The sequence below is a fragment of the Gopherus evgoodei genome, chromosome 1 (genome assembly GCF_007399415.2).
Source record: "Gopherus evgoodei ecotype Sinaloan lineage chromosome 1, rGopEvg1_v1.p, whole genome shotgun sequence".
NCBI lineage: Eukaryota > Metazoa > Chordata > Testudines > Testudinidae > Gopherus > Gopherus evgoodei.
The window spans coordinates 279,859,251-279,879,045 of NC_044322.1; the positions used below are offsets into that span (position 1 = coordinate 279,859,251).

Genomic DNA, 19,795 nt, shown 5'->3' on the forward strand with positions numbered 1-19,795 from the left:
TGTTGTTGCCTGGTGCACGGGTATTCACATTAAGCTGAACAAATGCCACATTTGCATTTCCGATAAATGCTAGCATTTTTCATGTCTCATGCATCCCTGGTTTAAATACACATACCTGAAAAGTTACCTAAATTAGTCAGCCATGTTAACCTATCATCTCATCCTAATTGGCAGAATTACAGAATTTTTATAACAAGAATCTTGACTCAGCATAAAGAACCCTGCCAACAGCATTTTGGGATTAAAATGCAACAACAAAAAGTGAAAGTGCTGGGATGGATATCTTCTAATAAAAAAGGCACATCATAGCCTCTGCCAACAAGCAGGGGGTATTTTAGTTCCAGACAGCATTCATGAGTGTAAAACTTTTTTTAAACATAATACAGACATCATGTGACTTCTTTGTTAAAAAGTGCTGTCTTTTTTACTGAGCAAAAACTTTTGCAAATGTACTGTCTCTTTCAAAATTAGGTCATTCTGTTTGTTATTATAATAAACATAACACATACATTTTTCTTGAAGGAATTAAGCTAAATGACTAATAAAGTACTGCATCTATTGCAGCGGCTAAAAATGCTTATATTTCAGGTTAAATGTTTTAGAAGAAATCTGAAAAATAACTAAGTATGCATAACATCTTTCTATAATATTAATATATAGACCCCATTTGAAGGCAGAAAACTTTTATTAGAAGTATTAAAGTGTGAGTTTCAGCTAACAAGGGACATTGATTCCAAGTGCATCTGCGATCCAAAAAATGATAGGGAAAATGGCACTTTCTGCTTCTTTTCACTGACAAAAATAAGTTTTACTCTTGTTACCCCTGCAACACCAAGCTGGCTGATACAGAGACAGAGATGGATTCTGTTCCTTCAAGGATTCTGTGCGTTCTCATCAGAATTGTTAATCAAGTTCCAATGAGTTACGTATGCGCAAAGCCCATGCTGTCAATGTGGTTGCACAGGGGTCACTGAAGGCACAATTTGGCCTGTAGAACCATTATTAATGGTAATGATGCATGAGACAGTAAGAACCCAGCCTGGCTCAGAGTCCAGGCTGAGTTTGTAGGGCTGGCAATGAGCAAATCCATCTCATAACTTGCAACTGAACATTTTTTATATGAAAAACAAACAGATGAACGTGGAATCTCACAGTGTCATTTTTGCAATCACTTTTTCAGAGCAGAACCACAATTTAAAGAAAATGAAACTATCTAATCCCTTTTTAATAATCCATGGTGGGTTAAATCAGGCTGGTTGCAATTTCTATTATTGGATTTCACTGATGGCATATTTAGTTGTATCTATATTTAAATCTATTTATGGCATGTCTTTGCACATGTTTTGTAAATGGAATACGGAGTGGGGGTGGGGAAGAGAGTGAGATTATATCTGCTTCCAGATAATTCAGATTGCACAAGAACTTCAGTAGCAGTAACATCTCAATGTCAGATCCAGCACAACAGCTCAATGGTCTCTTGGAGTGTGCAACTACTGGAATTGTCCAGATGCGTGGACCAAAGTAGACCTGTCTTTTTGGGAAAGAAAAGTCAACATATCATGGATCCCCTTAAACAAGAAAGGTCCCTGGAAGGAAGTTTTGGAGTCCACTGAATGAATGCTCCGCCTCCCATATGCCGCATGTTTCACGTATACCTCTTTTCCTCCCCTTTGCTGGTTCATGGACAAGTGATGCCATGAACTAGCAGTCTAAAGCTCGAACATATCTGCTTTTGAATAAACAAACACCCCACACAAAGCCATGGGTTTTCTAGCCCAATATGGATGGCCTTGGAGTGGTACTGGGGGGATTGTCCCACCACCTTTATGTTACTGTTCTTATATCCTGTACCTGATTACCTTATAATGCAGGAAGTCACCCCACCCTAGGCTGTCATCTTCCTCTGAATGCCATATGGAGGGGTCTGGGGCATGAGGAGTGGAATGAAGGCTGTACTCTTTAAGGTGCATGGCATTTTTCCCCTTGGCTATTCACTGAAACAGAACTTAAATACCAATGTCTTTGGGATGCTGCCCTCTAAAATTTTTCTCTACCCTAATATTCCATCAACTGAGGAAGAAGATGCCTTTGCTTAAAGCATTAAAGGTTGGGTTTCTTGATGTCATTCCAGTGAGTCTGACTGCTATACATTGGATGGAGGGACTGGACTAGCAGATCTGGAGCTGTTGAGGTTCTTTTGGCTTTGCTAGGATTCTTGTGAGTGTATTTAAAACACAGTGAAACTTGCTTATAGGAGCCTCACATGCAATTCAACATTTTGTACAATGCAATGGACTAAAATTCCAAAACTATTTCAACACAAATCTTGCAGTATTTCCATTGCATTTGGAATGACACTTCATTCTGTTTATATTGAATTTTGACCACACTACGTAAGCTGATATAACTCTGCTTACCCCTTAGAATGCAGCATTTCAGGGGACTAGCACACCTGTCACCTTCTTCTGCTCTACTCAGCCAGAGGAAGGAGGGATGGGAGAACAGCAGCTAACCCAATCGTGTTGCTCCCTGAGCCAGAGGAATTGAAAGGGATGGCTGGATAAGAGGCCCCTGCACTGGTAAATAGGCTGCTCCAGATAGAGTGAAATATAGGTTGCTTGTGATGGTAGGGGATGAGGCTCAACAGCCCTTGTGCTCACTTCTGGTTTGTCTTATGTTCCTAAAAGTTCATGCTTCAGGGAATCAACTGACCACCTGTGGAAGGGATTTGTTTCCCCCCAATGTATACTGGCTTGATTGGTTTGTTAATCTCTTTCCTCTGAAACATCAGGGATGGCCATGGCTGGAGATGGACACAGAACAGGGAGGGCCAGGGCTCTGAGGTGGCACAGAGCATTCTCTCTCTCAGCTACTTGCCTAGCTTGTTCTTGCTCACATGCTCAGGGTCTAACTGATTGCCATATGTGGGGTTGGGAACAAATTTTCCTCCAGGACAGATTGACAGTGATGGCGGGGGGAGCGTTGCCTTCCTCTGCAACTTGTGGGTACAGGCCACTTGACAGCAGGGCCGGCTCCAGGCACCAGCCCAGCAAGCACGTGCTTGGGGTGGCCAACAGTGAGAGGCGGCATGTCTGGGTCTTTGGCAGCAATTCGGCGGCGGGTGCCTCATTCCCTCTTGGAGTGAAGGACTAGCAGCTGAATTCCTGCCGAAGACTGAATCTGTGGCGGAAGAGCTGCAGATCGCTACCACGGCCTTTTGTTGTTGTTGTTGTTGTTTTTGCTGCTTGGGGCGGCAAAAACCCTGGATCCAGCCCTGCTTGCCAGGAGTATCTGGGAATATCTCATTTAATCATTTCCCTGCCATCACAGGGGCCTAATGCACTCGTGCATCTCGGTCCCTCCTATTCTCTGCCTGTGGCACATCACAGTCTAGTCTCCTGTGAGCAGTAATATCTTGGTCTAATATTGGGTTAGTGTGTGAGTGCTGGGTGGTGGTGGTGGCCTGGGAGAACCAGGAGGTCAGACTAGATGATCTGATGCTCTTAAGCCCTGTGACTCTTCTTTGTGTTTAAAAAACATTTTTTCACTATGTAGTTTCCATTGTACCATCATCGTTTTTGTATACTCATTATATTCAGCTTAATGGCTCAGACAGTATAGTTTTGTGGTCCCATCATTCTAATACCAACTGGGGGAGTCTCCTCCACTGTGTTTGTATGGAAATGCTGCTCATCGCCCATCCTGTTCTGCCCTCTTTGAGTATTGGCCATTCTCTGCTAGCTCCAGAACAGAGTTAGAACCAACAAACCCCTCCTCCCAGAACCAATTCTCTGTTCTGGCCAAACTGTGATTGCTATGTTTCACCACATACAGACACATTAGAGAAAAACAAATACTCTTGTTGGAAGGTTGCAATGTAACACTGCACTGTTTCTGAGAATTCAGAACGACACCACACAAGAACATCAAAATTGAGAGAAAGAGAATACACCATCTACTCCCTAGGGCAGTGAGGTACAACTCACCCCCACCTTGCTTTAAGATGGCTCCCCCCCCCAGAGGGACACTGCTCCCACATTTTGCTACAGAGATCTGTAGCCTGCAAGCTGGATCCACTCCCTCCCCCCCACACACACTTAAAATGAGAGTTTACAATCCCAACACACAGTACTCCATACACCACAGTGATTGGCAAGGAATGGAGTAGAGAGGAAGCAAAGGTAACTTGAATCTACTTTGGGACTCTCCGGTATCTGTGGCTCTTTGAGAGCCAGTTTTGACCTCAGAATAAGTTTTGAGCAGCCCCTCAGAGCAGCTGCAAAGGAAAGGGTAGTGTATGGCTGTTTCCCTGCTCTACACCAGGAGTCAGCAACCTCTGGCACATGGCTTTCCAGGGTAAGCACCCTGGCGGGCCGGGCCAGTTTCTTTACCTGCCGCATGGGTAGGTTCAGCTGACCGCAGATCCCACTGGCCACGGTTCTCAGTCCCAGGCCAATGGGGGCTGCGGGAAGCGATGTAGGCAGAGGGATGTGCTGGTCACGGCTTCCCACCATCCCAATGGGCCTGGGACAGAGAACCGTGGCCAGTGGGAGCGGCGATTGGCCGAACCTGTGGACGTGGCAGGTAAACAAACTGGATGCTTACCCTGGCAAGCCGCATGCAAGAGGTGGCTGACCCCTGCTACACCGTCCAGGGATTGGCCCTTACATGGGAGTGAGGGTGAGGGGCTTCTCTGCAGCCATTTTTAACTCTTTCATGGCCAAAGTAGCGTAAAGGGTCAGGTGCCATGGGGAATTGGCACTGATGTGTTTTAGTTCTCAGAAAACAAAGGAAATTAAAGAACAAAATGGAAGAAGGAAGAGTCAGAACATGTCTTACCAGCAGTAATAAAATTGCAGAACACGTTCTATTCTATTCTAGTTTTCATACAATCAACTAGCTAACCAACCCACCCCTTTTGGGCTAATTTTCTCCCATTTGATCTTTACATTCTTTTGGAAAGTTTCAGGAAACTTGGGTAAATATGCCACTTTTTCCTCATGGAACTGGGGAAAGCTTACATGTTTCTTTTTTTGTCCAAAGCAATGTGACCTTTTTATGCTCTCCCAATAACTTCAGTGGCTTGCTTTTAAAAGTTCAAACTTGTCATGTCGTTAATCTTGGATGAGGACAAGTGCGTATGACACATTTGAAAGGAACTGGTTTAAAAATAAGAATGATATTAGCATTCAAATTACTTAACCTTTTCAGTGGCATCATATTATACTGGTGGTAATTGTACTATGCACCAGGAACCCATGAATATGAATATGATAATATGCACCACATATATCTCTTAAATGGTTCAATTCACCACCATTCAAATGACTGGGCCAAGTGCAAAAGTCCAGAGCCGAACAAAACCCTAACTGTTTATTTTTAAATACAATCTAGCTATTCAATTGCAGATCAGACTTTGGTTCTGCAGATTCTGGTTGCAGAAAGGGGCTGTGATGACATCAGGGGTGATACACAGGCCAGGTCCACACTACAGAGTTAAATCGATTTAAACAGCGTTAAATCGATTTAACGCTGTACCCGTCCACACTACAAGGCACTTAAAATCAATTTTAAGGGGTCTTAAAATCGATTTCTGTACTCCAGCTAAACGAAAGGAGTAACCCTAAAATCGATATTACTAAATCGATTTAGGGTTAGTGTGGACGGAAATCAAAGTTATTGGTCCCATTCTTTTACTGAGCTACCTAGAGTGCACAGCTCCGGAAATCGATGATAGCCTGGGACCATGGACGCACACCACCGAAGTAATGTGCCCTTATGTGGACGTGTAAAATTGATTTTATAACATCTGTTTTATAAAATCGATTTTATTAATTTCGATCTTACTCTGTAGTGTGGACGTGGCCACAGCAAGAGAGCACACAAGACAGGCAGCGGCTGTTATGCTTCAAGCCTGAACAAAAGCTAATTTATCATCCCCCTGCTTGAAGGCTCCACCTTGTGAAGAGAGTGGGGATTGCTTCAGGTGGCTGGGGACTCCTATACCAACAATCTGTCCTGGGAGCTGCCAGAATGAGTTCAGGGATGAGGTGACAGGGAGCACAGAGAGCAGAGCCAGGGCAGAAGAAGAATATGGAACCCTGACCTTCTGTTAGATAATTACTAGACTAACTGGTTGAAAAAGACCAAGTATATTTGGCAGGAGATTTTGAAAAGTTTTTTTTGGTTTTTCTTTGAAATTTCTCATGACATTTTTCTTTTTGATGGAAAATCAAAACTGAAAAAAAAGGTTTTCAAAAACATTCCTGGTAAAAATTGCAAAAACTGAAACCCCTAAACATTACCAGAACCAGAATATTTTTAGTGAGCATTTTTGGTTTTCAGTTTCCAGTTTGTAATTGGAAAAAAATGAAAAATAATTGACCAAAATAAAAAAAAATCATAAAAATTCTATTGTACTCAAAAAAATGTCTTGATGAAATATTTTTGACAATCTCTAGTTAACCCACTGATCTGTTCAGTGAATGGCAGTGGCACCTCTCTCTCTTCCCTTCTGCTCACCCTCCTCCTATGATTTTTGAAGTGCACCAGTCACAACTGATTACACTTTGTGCAGCACAACCAATTCCATCCATAGGACCTTCTGGGGGTAGTGGGAGAAGAAAGAGAAATGGTATGGTTGCTGGGCCCCTTCATTGGAAACCAGCATTCACATGAATAGGTGGCAAATTAGCCACACTGGTGGCTTTCTTTAATTCCATTTCTGATTCTAGTTACATGGCATCAATGCTATATAAATCACAACAGCAAATGGCAAGAATGGATACATATCTTAGCAATTGAAATATGCATTAGTGCATGTGAGCTATTTTGGGAGAAATTATAAGCTGCACCATTTTATGTTGCTGAATATCCTGAAAAATGGACAATCCAGAGTAAATACATTAAAAATATAAAACCGCATTAATTCTCTTTGAAAAATATCATAGTTGATATCAATTAACAAAAACAGATACAGGCTCTACAATTAAAAGTATAGTCCAAGTACCCTTCACCCCCAGTTCAATCTTGCATACATTTCTATGAAAAACTAACAAATGGTGTACATATTTTTGTCTTGATAGAGAGCAGCGGGTATGGAAGCAAAGCAGTGTCACATAAAAGCATTTCATCAAAAACCAAAACCATGGCAAAATCTTAAAAGGAATTCATGTTAATGTTCAGTCCAGACAATATGACCCATGTAGTCTGTACATTGTGAGCCAGAAAACAAGTCAAAAATGCTTTTAGTTACCATTTAATATTTCTAGAGCTAGTAATCTCTGAAATATGCAGTTTAACCAGGCTGCAACCTTGTTAAATAACAGATCTGGCAATAATTTGCTCAGTGCAGGTCATCCCTCCTTGGTAATCCATTCCACCTGGTGGAGAGCAGCCATCAGCCCCCCTCCTGTTAACCCGGTTCCCATTACCCTCACCTCACACAAGCATTAAGAGTGTGAAGAAGGAGCATAGCCCATCTATGTACCAGACATTAAGAGCCCCAACCCCACTGGAAAGATGCCTTCTCCTAATCTGCTTCCAGTTCTGTTTTATCAAAGTATCGGACACCCCTCCCCATACACATTTGAACAATTACTTGCACTAGGCACTTGCCACCAGGAGGTACCAGCAATTTGCTTGGTTGCCTCTCCCAAGCTGGATTACCAGCATGTTAACAATTCTTTCTCTAACAGCACTCAAAGCTGTATTCACTCCCCAGTCACAGACAGACAATCATAGACCTTTCCCATCCATATTATTTAGCCACCAGCCGATTTACCCCGCTCCTGGCTTTGTTCATCTCTGAAAGCCAGGCAGCTCCCCTGCCAGACACTCCGCTGTGTCATCACCAGCCAAATTACACTCAGCCCCTGGAAAATGATCTGTATCCATGCACTCTTGTCATGGTATAATTCCCCACTCTGAACCTTAGCATCCAAGAGATGGGGTACCAGCAAGAATTCCTCTAAGCTCAATTACCAGCTTAGAACCTGTAGCGCTGCCACCAACCAGGAATTCCAGTGCCTGGTACACTCTGGTCCCCCCAAAACCTTGCCGGGGGATGCCCAAAACCCAGACACTCTGGATCTTAACACAAGGAAAGTAAACCCTTTCCCCCACCATTGCCTCTCCCAGGCTTCCCCTCACTGGGTTACCCTGGATGATCACTGTGATTCAAACTCCTTGAATTTTTAAACAGAGAGGAAAATTCACCTTCCCCCCTCCTTCTCTCTCCCCCTCCTAGATTCTCCCTGAGAGAGAAAGTAATCCTGACACAGAGAGAAATTAACCTCTCTCTCCCCCTTCCCTCCTTTCTCCCCGCCAATTCCCTGGTGAATCCAGACCCCGTCCCCTGGTGTCTCACACCAGAAATAAAAAAAACAAGCAGGTTCTTAAACAAGAAAAACTTTTAATTAAAGAAAGAAAAAACAGTAAAAATTATCTTTGTAAATTTAAGATGGAATATGTTACAGGGTCTTTCAGCTATAGACACTGGGAATACCCTCCCAGTCTAAGTATACAAATACACATTTGAACTCCTTCCAGCCAAATACACATTTGCAAATAAAGAAAACAAACATAAGCCTAACTCTCTTTATTTACCTTGTACTCACTATTCTGAACTTATAAGAGCCTGTATTGGAGAGATTGGAGAGAAACCTGGTTGCAGGTCTGGTCCCTCTGAGCCCCCAGAGTGAACAACAACCAAAAACTAACAGCATGCACACAAACTTCCCTCCTTCAAGATTTGAAAGTATCCTGTCCCCTAATTGGTCCTCTGGTCAGGTGACAACCAGGCTCACTGAACTTAACCCTTTACAGGCAAAAGAGACATGAAGTACTTCTATTCTATTAACTCTTACTTATCTGTTTATGACAACTCTCTTTTTGTCCTAATCCTCAGCTCCACCCAGAAATATTTATCTTCTATAATTGGGAAAAAAACAGATGATGTCATGTCATATATAGTAATACTCTTTCTATTCCATTAGTATCTCAGTAGGATGTTAAACATCAGTTACTAATGTTAGATGTTTTAAAATTACCAGGTCTGGTTAACTTGCATCCAAGCAGAGGTGATGTGTAGGGGGGACACAGATTGGCCTGTTGGGGGTGGGGAAGGAGAGATGCTCTGTTCTTCTCTCCCTGTGCCTCTCCCCCAGCATGTTGGGCCACTCTCCCTGGCAGCTGGACGGGGAGTGGGATGGAGCCGCTTCTGCCTGACAGAGCCTGCTAACCCTCCCAGCCAGGCTCTCTCAGACAGAAGCGGCTGCATCCCACTCTCCACCCAGATGCCATGGAGAGTGGCCAAACATGCCAGGGCAGAGGCACAGAGAGAGAATTACAGAGAGGCCCCCCTCCTCAGGTAACATGGGGCAAGGAAAGTGCTGTGGTCCAAGGACGGGCACAGGGCCGGGGTGACTGGGTAGAGGAGACACGTGGCTGTCATATGTCCTCCCCTTTAGCTTGTGGCCCCCAGCATGAGGACGCACCAGTCTCTGAATCCAAGAGTTTTAAAAGAGCTGGTTAGACCATTAAAGCAGATTTTCAGTAAGTCTTGGAACACCAGGGAAGTTCTAGAATACTGGAAGAAAGTTAATGTTGTGCCAATATATAAAAAGGATAAATGGGATGACCCAGGTAATTATAAGCCTTGTCAGTCAGACACAGAGTGGAGTGGCTCATATGGGACTTCATTAATAAAGACTCAAAGGAGAGTAACATAATTAATGTCAATCAACATTGGTTGCTGAAAAACAGATATTGTCAAACTAATTTGATTTTTTTATGAGATTACAAATTTGGTTGATTAAGGTAATCAAAGGTTTTGATGTAATATGCTTAGACTTCTGAAAGGCATTTTACTTGGTACAGCATAACATTGTGATTAAGAAAACTAGAAAGGTATAAAACTGGCATATCACATGTTAAATGGATTTTAAAATGTATAACTGATAGGTCTCAAAATATAACTGTAAATGGGGGATCTTTGTTGAACAGTGTGGCCCTGCAGGGATCTAGTGGGGCCCTGCAGGGATCTGTTCTAAACCCTGTGCTACTTAACATTTTTATTAATGACCTGGAAGAAAACTTAAAATCACCACTGATAAAGTTTGAAGATGACAACCAAATTGGGGGAATGGTCAACATGAAGAGGGAAGGTCACTGATACAAAGCATTCTGGATCACTTGGTAAACTGGGTAACGGAAAACAATACTTGCTTTAATATAATTAAATATAAATGTACATGTCTAGGAACAAAGAACATATGCCATACCTAGAGTTTGTGGGACTCTATTCTGCAAAGCAGTGAGTAAAAAAGATTTGGGGATCATGGTGGCTAACCAGCTGAACATGTGTCACACTTTAGCCTAAGAAGCTAATACAATTCTTGAATGCATAAACCGGGGAATCTTGAGTAGGAATAAAGAGGTTATTTTACCTCAGTATTTGATACTTGTCAGACTACTGCTGAAATACTGCATCCAGTTCTGGTGTCCCCAATCAAGAAGAATGTTGAAAAATTGTAAAAGTTTCTCAGTAGAGCCACTAGAATGTGTAAGGGATTAGAAAATGTGCCTTCTAGTGATAGACTCAAAGAGCTCAATCTATTTATCTTAACAAAGAGAAGGTTAAGGGGTGACTTGATTACAGTCTATAAACACCTACATGAGGAACAAATATTTGATAATAGGCTTTTCAGTCTAGCAGAGAAAGGTATAACATGATCGAGTGGCTGGAAGTTGAAGCAAGATAAATTCAGACTGGAAATAAGGTGAATATTTTTAACAGTGAGGGTAATTAATAACATTGGAACAACTTTCTAAGGTTGTGGTGGATTCTTCATCACTAACTATTTTAAAAATCAAGTGTTGTGAGTTAGGGGTCGTCCTCCCCCCTCAGGCTCAGCGGGAGGTGACTCCTCCTCACTACATCATAGCAGCCAAAGTCTATCAGCAGGGGAATTAGCACATCACTAGTCTATCGCCCTAGGCCCTTGGCAATCAGTCCTTAGTCTAGCCTCCAAGCTAGGGCAGCCAGAAGATACAGTTGGGTGGTCTGTCCCTGGGTCAGGGCAGAGCAAGGAGCAGTTTTCAGCCCAAAGCCTGCTGGCTAGGATGGAATAGAAAATATGGCCTGGTGCTCTGGCCCTCTGGGCAGGGCAGAGTATGGAGCAGTCTTTAGTCCTGCCTTCTGGCTAGGTGTGTTGCATGGCCAGAAAGGGTTAAACATCCTGCAGGATGAATGACTCAGATTCAACCCTTAAAAACATATGGGGAGATAATTTTTGTTTTTGTGTATTTTCATATATATGGGAAATGGTCAATAATGTAATCAACAGTCTGTCTATGCTGTATTCTGTTAATTCAGAGATCAAAAGAACTTCCTAGCATTTAAATGAACTATGAACATAGGAAATCACTGTATTCATCTCTCTTTGAAGTGTATAGCAAATCACCTGTGAATGGTGGAAAAACAGGCAATTGCCTTATGTTAATTCATATAGCTAAGTACTGGTGATGAACCTGCTTCAAAATCACTCTAATTACCTATTGTTCCCTGAGGGACTCCCACTTGTCAAAGAAGACCTGAATTGTATAAAAGATGTTTGGGTCCCAATCCTTCTGATCTCAGATCTGCTTAAGCTTCATCAAGGGAAGTTTGAGTCACCAGATTTAAATCCCAGTTATGCTGGTACTCCCTGAAGGTGATATTGGACATTGGCTATAACCTATGGACTAAATTCTAAAGGAACTCTTTGCAACTACAAAGTTCACCATCTCTGCTATGAATCTGAACTTCAAGAACTGAACTCATGTCTGTATGTATATTGATCTTTTAACCATACTCTCTCTCTTTTTTCTTTTTAATAAATTTTAGTTTAGTTAATAAAAATTGGCTGTGAGTGTGTAGTTGGATAAGCTCTGGAATATTCATTAACCTGGAAGGTAATGTGTCTGATCTTTTGGGATTGGTAGAACCTTTTCTTTTATATGATGAAATAAGATTTTCAGAAATCTTCATCATATTTGACTTGAGTACCTGGATGGAGCCCTGAGACTGGGTTTTACTTCAAGGGAACTGTGTTGTTGGCTTCTGGGCAACCAGTGAGATGATAAATAAGCTCTTTTATGCTGGCTTGGTAAATCTAAGTATTGAAAATATACACAAGCTTTGGGGATTATCTGCCCCATTATTTGCATTTCACTCTATTTGAGTGACGTTAGATGTCCCTCACTGGGACACTGGTCACACTAGGGCAGGCAGCAATTGACAGAGTCAGGGCCCTGACCCTCTGGGTAGGACAGGGCAATAGGCAGTCATTAGCCTAGCCCTCTGGCCAGCAATCAATATCATCAGAGCTCTGACTCTCTGGATGGTACACAGCAATAGGCAGTCTATGGCCTAGCTTTTGGGCTGGGGAAGATAGCAAACAAACACAGTCTCGCTCAGTCCTTTGGGCGGGGCAGAGCAACATCAGTCTAAGCCCAGCTCTCCAGCTGGGCAGACAGCAGACAAACACAGGCCATTCAGCCTAAGGTGAGGAAGCTGCCACCCCAAACAGCAAAACTGGACTACAGTTGTTTTCCCTTGCCTTCTTCCTACCTCACTCCAGGGATAGGGCTTTGTAGTTCAAGGGTCCTCCGTCTCCTGGCGTACTTGGCAGCCAGAAGTCTTAGAAGCTTTTCAGGGTACTCGTTGGACTGCAGTCCCAGCAGCTCCTTGGGTTCCTCCTCCAAGAACAGGGGTTGGTTCAGCATGGTCCCTCTTCCAGAAGCCAGCAGCAAGGTGGAGGTGTCCAACTTCTTCCCTGGCTCTCTCCCAACTGAGCTGGAGGCTCTGCTTCTTATCCTTCCTGTCCTGCCTCTCAGCTTCTAGCGCAAGGGACAGGCCTGGTCTGGCTCCACCCACCAGGAGGTGGAAAGTGGTCCTTCTCACTCAGACAAGGAGAGAGACCACTCCGCCTCTCTACATCAAACTGGATGTTTTCCTATGCTATGGGATATGTTTGAGGGGATTTCTATGGCCTGTGTTATACAGGATGTCAGACTAGATGATCACAATGACCCCTTCTGGTTTTGGAATCTGTGAATTGCTCATTACTGAATCTCCAAATGCACACTGATCCATTCACATAGCCCCTCCCTGGCCAACAAATGTAAGAGATGCATCCATTGACCCTAGAGTATGTCCCTTCATCCATGCCAATTCACTGCTGAGGCCCAGCTGTGCCCTTCCAGTGGGAACTGGTCATCCCCCTTTGGGCCAAATGAACAATCAATCACCAACTAGTGTGACCTGGTCTCTTGGTCCTGAAAAAAGGGGTAAAGAGGAAGACTTTATCACATTTATACCACTGAATTATCATCTCCAACAGGGACCTCCATACCCTTTTATGCATTTGGATACCACCACTGACAGCTCTCACTATTTAGTCTCCAATTCAAACCTATGGTGTGGATGTAACCAACCCAATCCTAAATGAATAGGATACCAATTCACCGGGATAACCTCAACAACATGCACTCTTTGACATCACCATGAACTGAAATTTTCTTTTCCCACAGTAACTCTCTTCCCCTGAAGAAAGAAAGGCCTGATGTCATCCCCACACTCTTGTAGTACTATGATTCACGTCACCATCCCTTAACTGTTTTTTTTTGATTCTTAGAGCCAGGATGTCTGATCCCCTCACCTATTGCCAATGAAACACCACAGCCCGATCTGAAACTATTCAACCTGCAACAATTCTTCCCAGGGAAGAGGAAGGGCTTATAAACCTTCCCCCCTTAGGCGTGCAGGAACCAATAGGTCAGTCAGCAACAGTGATCCCCCTCCTCCAACCCATGAGGAGGGGAAAGGAGACACAATCCTTAAAGGAACAAAAGTCTTTCTTTCCCCAGCTGACCCTGACAGAGGCTCCTCACCTGAGGTTGCAGGGGTGAGCACTGTTCAAATAGAAACGGAGAAATGGAATAATCTCAGCCATCTCTTAGGCCTGTGTTTATAATACATATCAAAATGACACTTCTGGGGCAGGATAGGCTCTTGCTGAGTTATACAAACATATCAGCAGGGCTACAAAGGTTAATTTGGTCTTTTCTATCAAGCTTCTTCCAGAAATGAAAGCTAGGTGGAGGTTTCATTATAATCTGTGGAGACTGCCTGCATAGTGTAATAAAATGAGACTATGGTATAATGTAACCCTTCTGCCAGGTGGTCTTGGGTACAGTATCTAGGGGTTTCTCTTAATGATATAAAACTGAGCCAGCTCAAACCCCACCCACTAATGTGGGAAAACTAAACTGCACCTAAGGGTGCCTCTATGAGGCAATACCTCCCCACTGGCAAGCACTGAGTCTGTGTATAACAAAAGAAAAATTTTATTAAAAGGGAAAGGGAACTCAGCATTGTGGTGTGGGTAAACACCACAACCACGATTCAAAAGCATGTAACCATAAGCAACATTGACCCACAGTAAATGTCCTTTGCCTCAGTTTCCTACCTTGTGATTTGAAAGTCTGATGAATGAATGTCCCTTTAACATGCCACTTCCCTTTCCCTCCGCTGCACCCCACTTGCAGTTTGTCATCCTTAGTCAGCGATGACCCAGAGTTCAGAGGTTCATTCGTGTGAGTTCACCCTCCAACCTTGAAAAGGGGCTTGGGGTGCCAAGCAACTCCTTTGCTGCTACCACTAGTGCGTCTGCTGCTGGCTTATTACTGCTGTTCCCTCTGTCACCACTTGCCACTGCCATTGCTATCTCTGCTGCCAGCGCTCACTGACAATTCTGTGATGCTGACTTCTGAGGTTCCGCCACTTAGCCTGACTTTTAGAATTTCAGCTCTTAGTAATGGCACTGCATAGCAGAGAACATCGGTGCTGCTATCTCTTCATTGTCTTTCATTGTCAAAGATGCCCCTGGCTCCAACTCACAGCTTCTTATTGTTAATATTTGGGCTAAAATTTTCTATCAAGCAATCCATTTGTCCTTCTAGATCAGGGGTTCTCAAACTGGGGGTCGTGACCCCTCAGGGGGTCATGAGGTTATTACATGGGGGGGTCACGAGCTGTCTGCCTCCCTCCTAAGCCTAGCTTTGCCACCAGCATTCATAATAGTAATGAATATAAAAAAGGTGTTTTTAATTTATAAAGTGGGGGTTGTCCTCACTGGCTTGCTGTGTGAAAGAGGTCACCATTACAAAAGTTTGAAAACCCTGGGGTGCTAGGAAAACCATCTTCATCTTCTCAGCTTCTTGTTCTCTGTTGCTCCTTGTACATTTTTGCAGACTCTTGCATAAAGAATCTATTTAAAGACACCAAGAAATAGAAACACCTATAGTAGTGTGTGATTGTGCTGGTGGTTGTGGGGTTACCTCCATTTTATTTTTCTTTGCCTTAATATCAGCCAGCTCTCTCTTAAATAAGATCTCTGTTAGCTGCTCCAGAACTGCTCTCAATTTATCTATATAGGGTGTTTTAGGAATAAGGGGAACTGTGAGCTACTGTTGGCAAACCTCTTTTAATCTCCCTCTTGCTCTTCTGCAAATTTCCCTCTCACTTCTGGCTGTAGGTTAGCATCTCTGTCTTGTCAGTGCTCAGATTCAGCTACTGTCCTGGAATAAATATACTGGGACCTTTTTATCTAGTGTCTTTTTTTCCCCTTTGCGAAAGAAATAAGGATGCATGACAACGAGGCACAGCCCGTCTGACTTTTGAAGCCTGCACTAGTTAAAGATGCAGTGATGTCATCAACAGTGCTGGTTGTCCCAAAGTGGTCTGTAACATCCTGCAAAGGAATTTGCTGGTTTTCCATAAATTAATAGTGAAAATCCCTGCCGCTGGAACAGGTTCACCACACTTTTTAGCTGACTGCTCTATATGATCTTTTGCCCATCTACAAGCCTACCCGTCTGTTAAGATGGAATGATGCCTGCTCACAAATTGGACAGACCCTGGCACAGAGGTGCCAGATGTCGAATGGATACCTGAATAGCAGAGAAAAGTAGCTCACAGGCACTCCTGACTGCCAGCAAGATAAGGCTGCGTTACAGAAAGCACAGAAAAAATCAGCTGGGGCTAACGATATAGCTGATTTACAGGTGCAAAACAGACCATTACCCAACCAATCAGATGTGTGAGTGCATCTGCAACATTTTCAACAGAAAGTGAATATAAATTAAGACATTGCATACAGAAATTAAAAAAAACAATAGTAACTGGATCAGCCTTGGGGCATTATTAACTCTATTATTTTCAACATGCATATGAATGGTGAAAGGGGCACTGACCAGTGTCCAGTTATCAGAACAAAAATTCCTTACTGAATTTGCTGAAAATCTAATGATAGGTTGCATACACCACTGGGTCCACTTAGAAGTTTTACAGCTGAACAGTGAAAACACTCTTATTTCCAGCTGCACTAGGCACCTCAGAAAATGCTATTTGCATGCACAGCTTTGCACATCACTGCCCCTAATTGTGTGCTTAAAATTACTTTTGAAAATCCTAGTCCTTATATGTGTCAAATATTATGTAGCAGAAACCTCTCCATAGGCAATCGCGCCGCACGGAACCTAACCTCCAAGGGGTGAATTCAACAGTGCTACAAAGAAAGGCAATCCACTCCAGTGTTAAGTCTGTAGCTATATCAGGCTATGATTATCTTTATATTTCCCTTGGCACTAGATCAGGACTCTGGATATCTAGGATCAGTTCCAGGATGTGCCACAAGCTTCCTGAATAGCCTTAGGCAAGTCATTTAATTGTTCTCTGCCTTAGTATTTCATCAGTACTATGGGGATGATAATACTTCCTTTGACTTATTTTTTCGCTGTCTGGTCTCTTTTTTGTTTTCTGGTTTCTTTTTTGTAAGCTCCTCAGGTCAGAGACTGTCTCTTACAATGCATTTCCTTAGCACAATGTGAGGTCTCTAATTGCAGCTCTAAAACAAATTGCAAATAATAATAATGAAGAGCAACTGTTAATACTAAGTGACCTACGTTGGGTGGAAATTTGAGACTACTTAAGAATAGTAATTGGGTACCCTGTTAAATGTATGTTTTCTATTTTTATATCTATCTAGATACTTTCATGTTCCTTATCATAATAATAATGAGCCACATCTAAGGTGCAATAAACATTTGATAATTCACAGCAAAAATACATAGCAGTTCAGGGCAGGAAGTAAAGCAGAATAGTCCATCTACTTGAAATTGCAGGAGAAAAAAATTGGTTTGGCAGAATTGACCTAAACGACTGATTTGCTGAACAGTCTGAACTACCACTGAGTTGGACACTTAGCATTTCTTAGGATAGTGCCGAACGTAATAATCTGATCTAGAAGCGAAATTGCACCCCTCTTCTTGCAAGACATGCCATAATGGCCACAGACAATCAAGTGGTACCTCCAGCAACACCTCATATCTTCTGAGTACAGAGGGAAGATCAACACCAGCAGAATTATAAGCTGCTTCATGGCTACTTTAAAAACAGCTCAATAGATAATCAGATCAGATAATCAGAAATGGGACATCAGTACTTCAATGAGAAATCTCCCAAAAGAGAGCTGGAAATTCTGTTGATGATTCAGTGGGTGTTGATCATCCCTTATGCACCCAGAAGAAGTCAGGAATAATGTTCCTAAACTAAAGCTTAAATTTGTGGCCTAACTTTTCTTGGTCAGGGCTTTGTTTTGATCAGTCTGCCAGCAAAAGCATCAGACAACTTAGCAAGAAGCCACATAAGTAGCCATGTTAGTGAGTTTGGAATACCTTTGAATCTTTCTGAGGGTTGCAAAATCTGGTTGTTGATGGTACATATAAAAAAATCATCCAGTATTCAAACACAATAATAAATATGAATAAAACTTTAAAATGTGTGCTCTGGAAACACAAATTTAAACTAGGTATCTTCTTCACTCTTGCAAGCTATTGCAAGCTATAACTTTATTGTTTCTTCCTATGTCGACTGGATCTTTTGATTCCAAAGATACATCCATCACTTTAAATGCTGAATTGTAAATCTGAATAAAGCTAAAGAACTTAAATGTCTCCTTTAGTTTTTTGATCAAGAAAAGACAAAGGCATTTAGCTGAAACATTTGTCTTCAGAATGTAGTGTCTTTATATACTAAGTGGCATACTCATTACGTGTGTGGAAAGAATGCTGAATATGCTCCCAAGAACAGGAGGAGCAGCCATTTACCCTGTTAATTTAATACAAGTCATCTTAGATTGGCTATCCCTGAAAATCAGCCCTTCCTTTTTTTGGGAGCCATTCAAGTAGTTCTATTGGAAATTTATACTAACCTTAGTACAACTTATAACAAAATATACTCCCCTTCCCAAAGTGCTGTTTCTGATCCTTTCTCTTTTATTTTGATGGGACCTTTAATTGTTGGTAATGGCTTGTGAGAAACAAGTATTTTTCTGTGCCTACAAAGAAACATTAATTCTGCAGGCATCAACATCCTAGTATTAGAATTACTGATGTATTGGTTTTCCCTATCATTCATGAGTAAAAGGCCAAATTGCTTTATCATACCACAAAGTTATGTGGTTTTGGAATGCATGCACATGAGTACGCATTAATTTTATTCAACCTTGAATTGCTCCTTAGCTATATAAATGGGGTCTTTATCTGTAGAAATGTTTGAGCTGCCAAAACATAGACTTACTCAGAATAGATATAGTAAGAAAGTAGCTTCTGTCATCAACATCTTTGTTCGTTTAATGTCTTCAGCTACACACACTGAAGATAGCTAGAATTTATAGCCTATAATAATGACAACATTTATTTTACATTTTACTTACCATGGAGAACCACAAGAGAAACCCAGGTATGTTCTGTGCCAGACCTAATAGAATACTAAAAGCACAGTACACACTAACACTAACATGAACATTCAACCTAATTGTGCTAAATAATATACTGTTTCTTCTTAACTGCACCATATATTTAAGTACTCAGCTAAAGCATTTGTAAATAAAGGAATGAATAACCACAGAAGATTTTGATTCTGTCTACATCAGGAATGCCACCTCTGAAGCCACCAGTATAACTGAAAGAAGAATCAGGCCCTACAACTCAACAAGACACCTAACATGAGGTGAGTTAGCATTCCTAATGAGAGATTTACCGAACTTCTGAACATTCACAGCAAGCTAATTCACTTCTTAAGAGACCCATCATTTTACTGTTTCATTCTAATTAGAGCAATTTGTGGTTAAGAAAATATTGATTTTCGATTATAGCTTCCTATTATATTACTTTCAACACTCCTAACATCTATTGGTACAAAATGTTTGGAGCCCATTCATAAGGGTTCTGATGGATCAGAGCATCCTTTTGGTTACAGTGTGAAGCCCTTCAAGATGCAAAGACTGGGAAGTTAGAGGTTGATGTGCTTATGAATGAAAGTACAAGAACAGCACACTGGGAGTTCAAAAAAGCAGCTATGCTGCAGTGCATCAGGGTGATGGAAGTGCAGCTGTTTACCTCCCCAGACAGGCATCATAGCTGGGAAATCAACTTGGGTGTGGACAGATGAAGTAGCAGAAGGCGAGCACCATGCCAAGATTAGCTCTCATTTTACACACCAGGTGCGCACTGTAAGATTGCGAGGGACTGGCACAGGCTACTTTCCCTTGCTGAGGAACAATTCCCAAATGGAAGCAGTAGGAAAGCAGACCTATTACAGCCAGAAACCCACCCCACGCATACACAGTAAGGAGGACAGCATCATTGCCCATTTGGGTGTCAGACTGCCCCAGGAGATTGGTGGGAG

General features: G+C 42.2%; 1 pseudogene; it reads right to left on the reverse strand.

Moving 5' to 3' along the window:
* Positions 1-12,768, reverse strand: part of LOC115644948 — a 74,443-nt pseudogene extending 61,675 nt beyond the window's left edge.
* Positions 12,769-19,795: the final 7,027 nt, after the last annotated feature.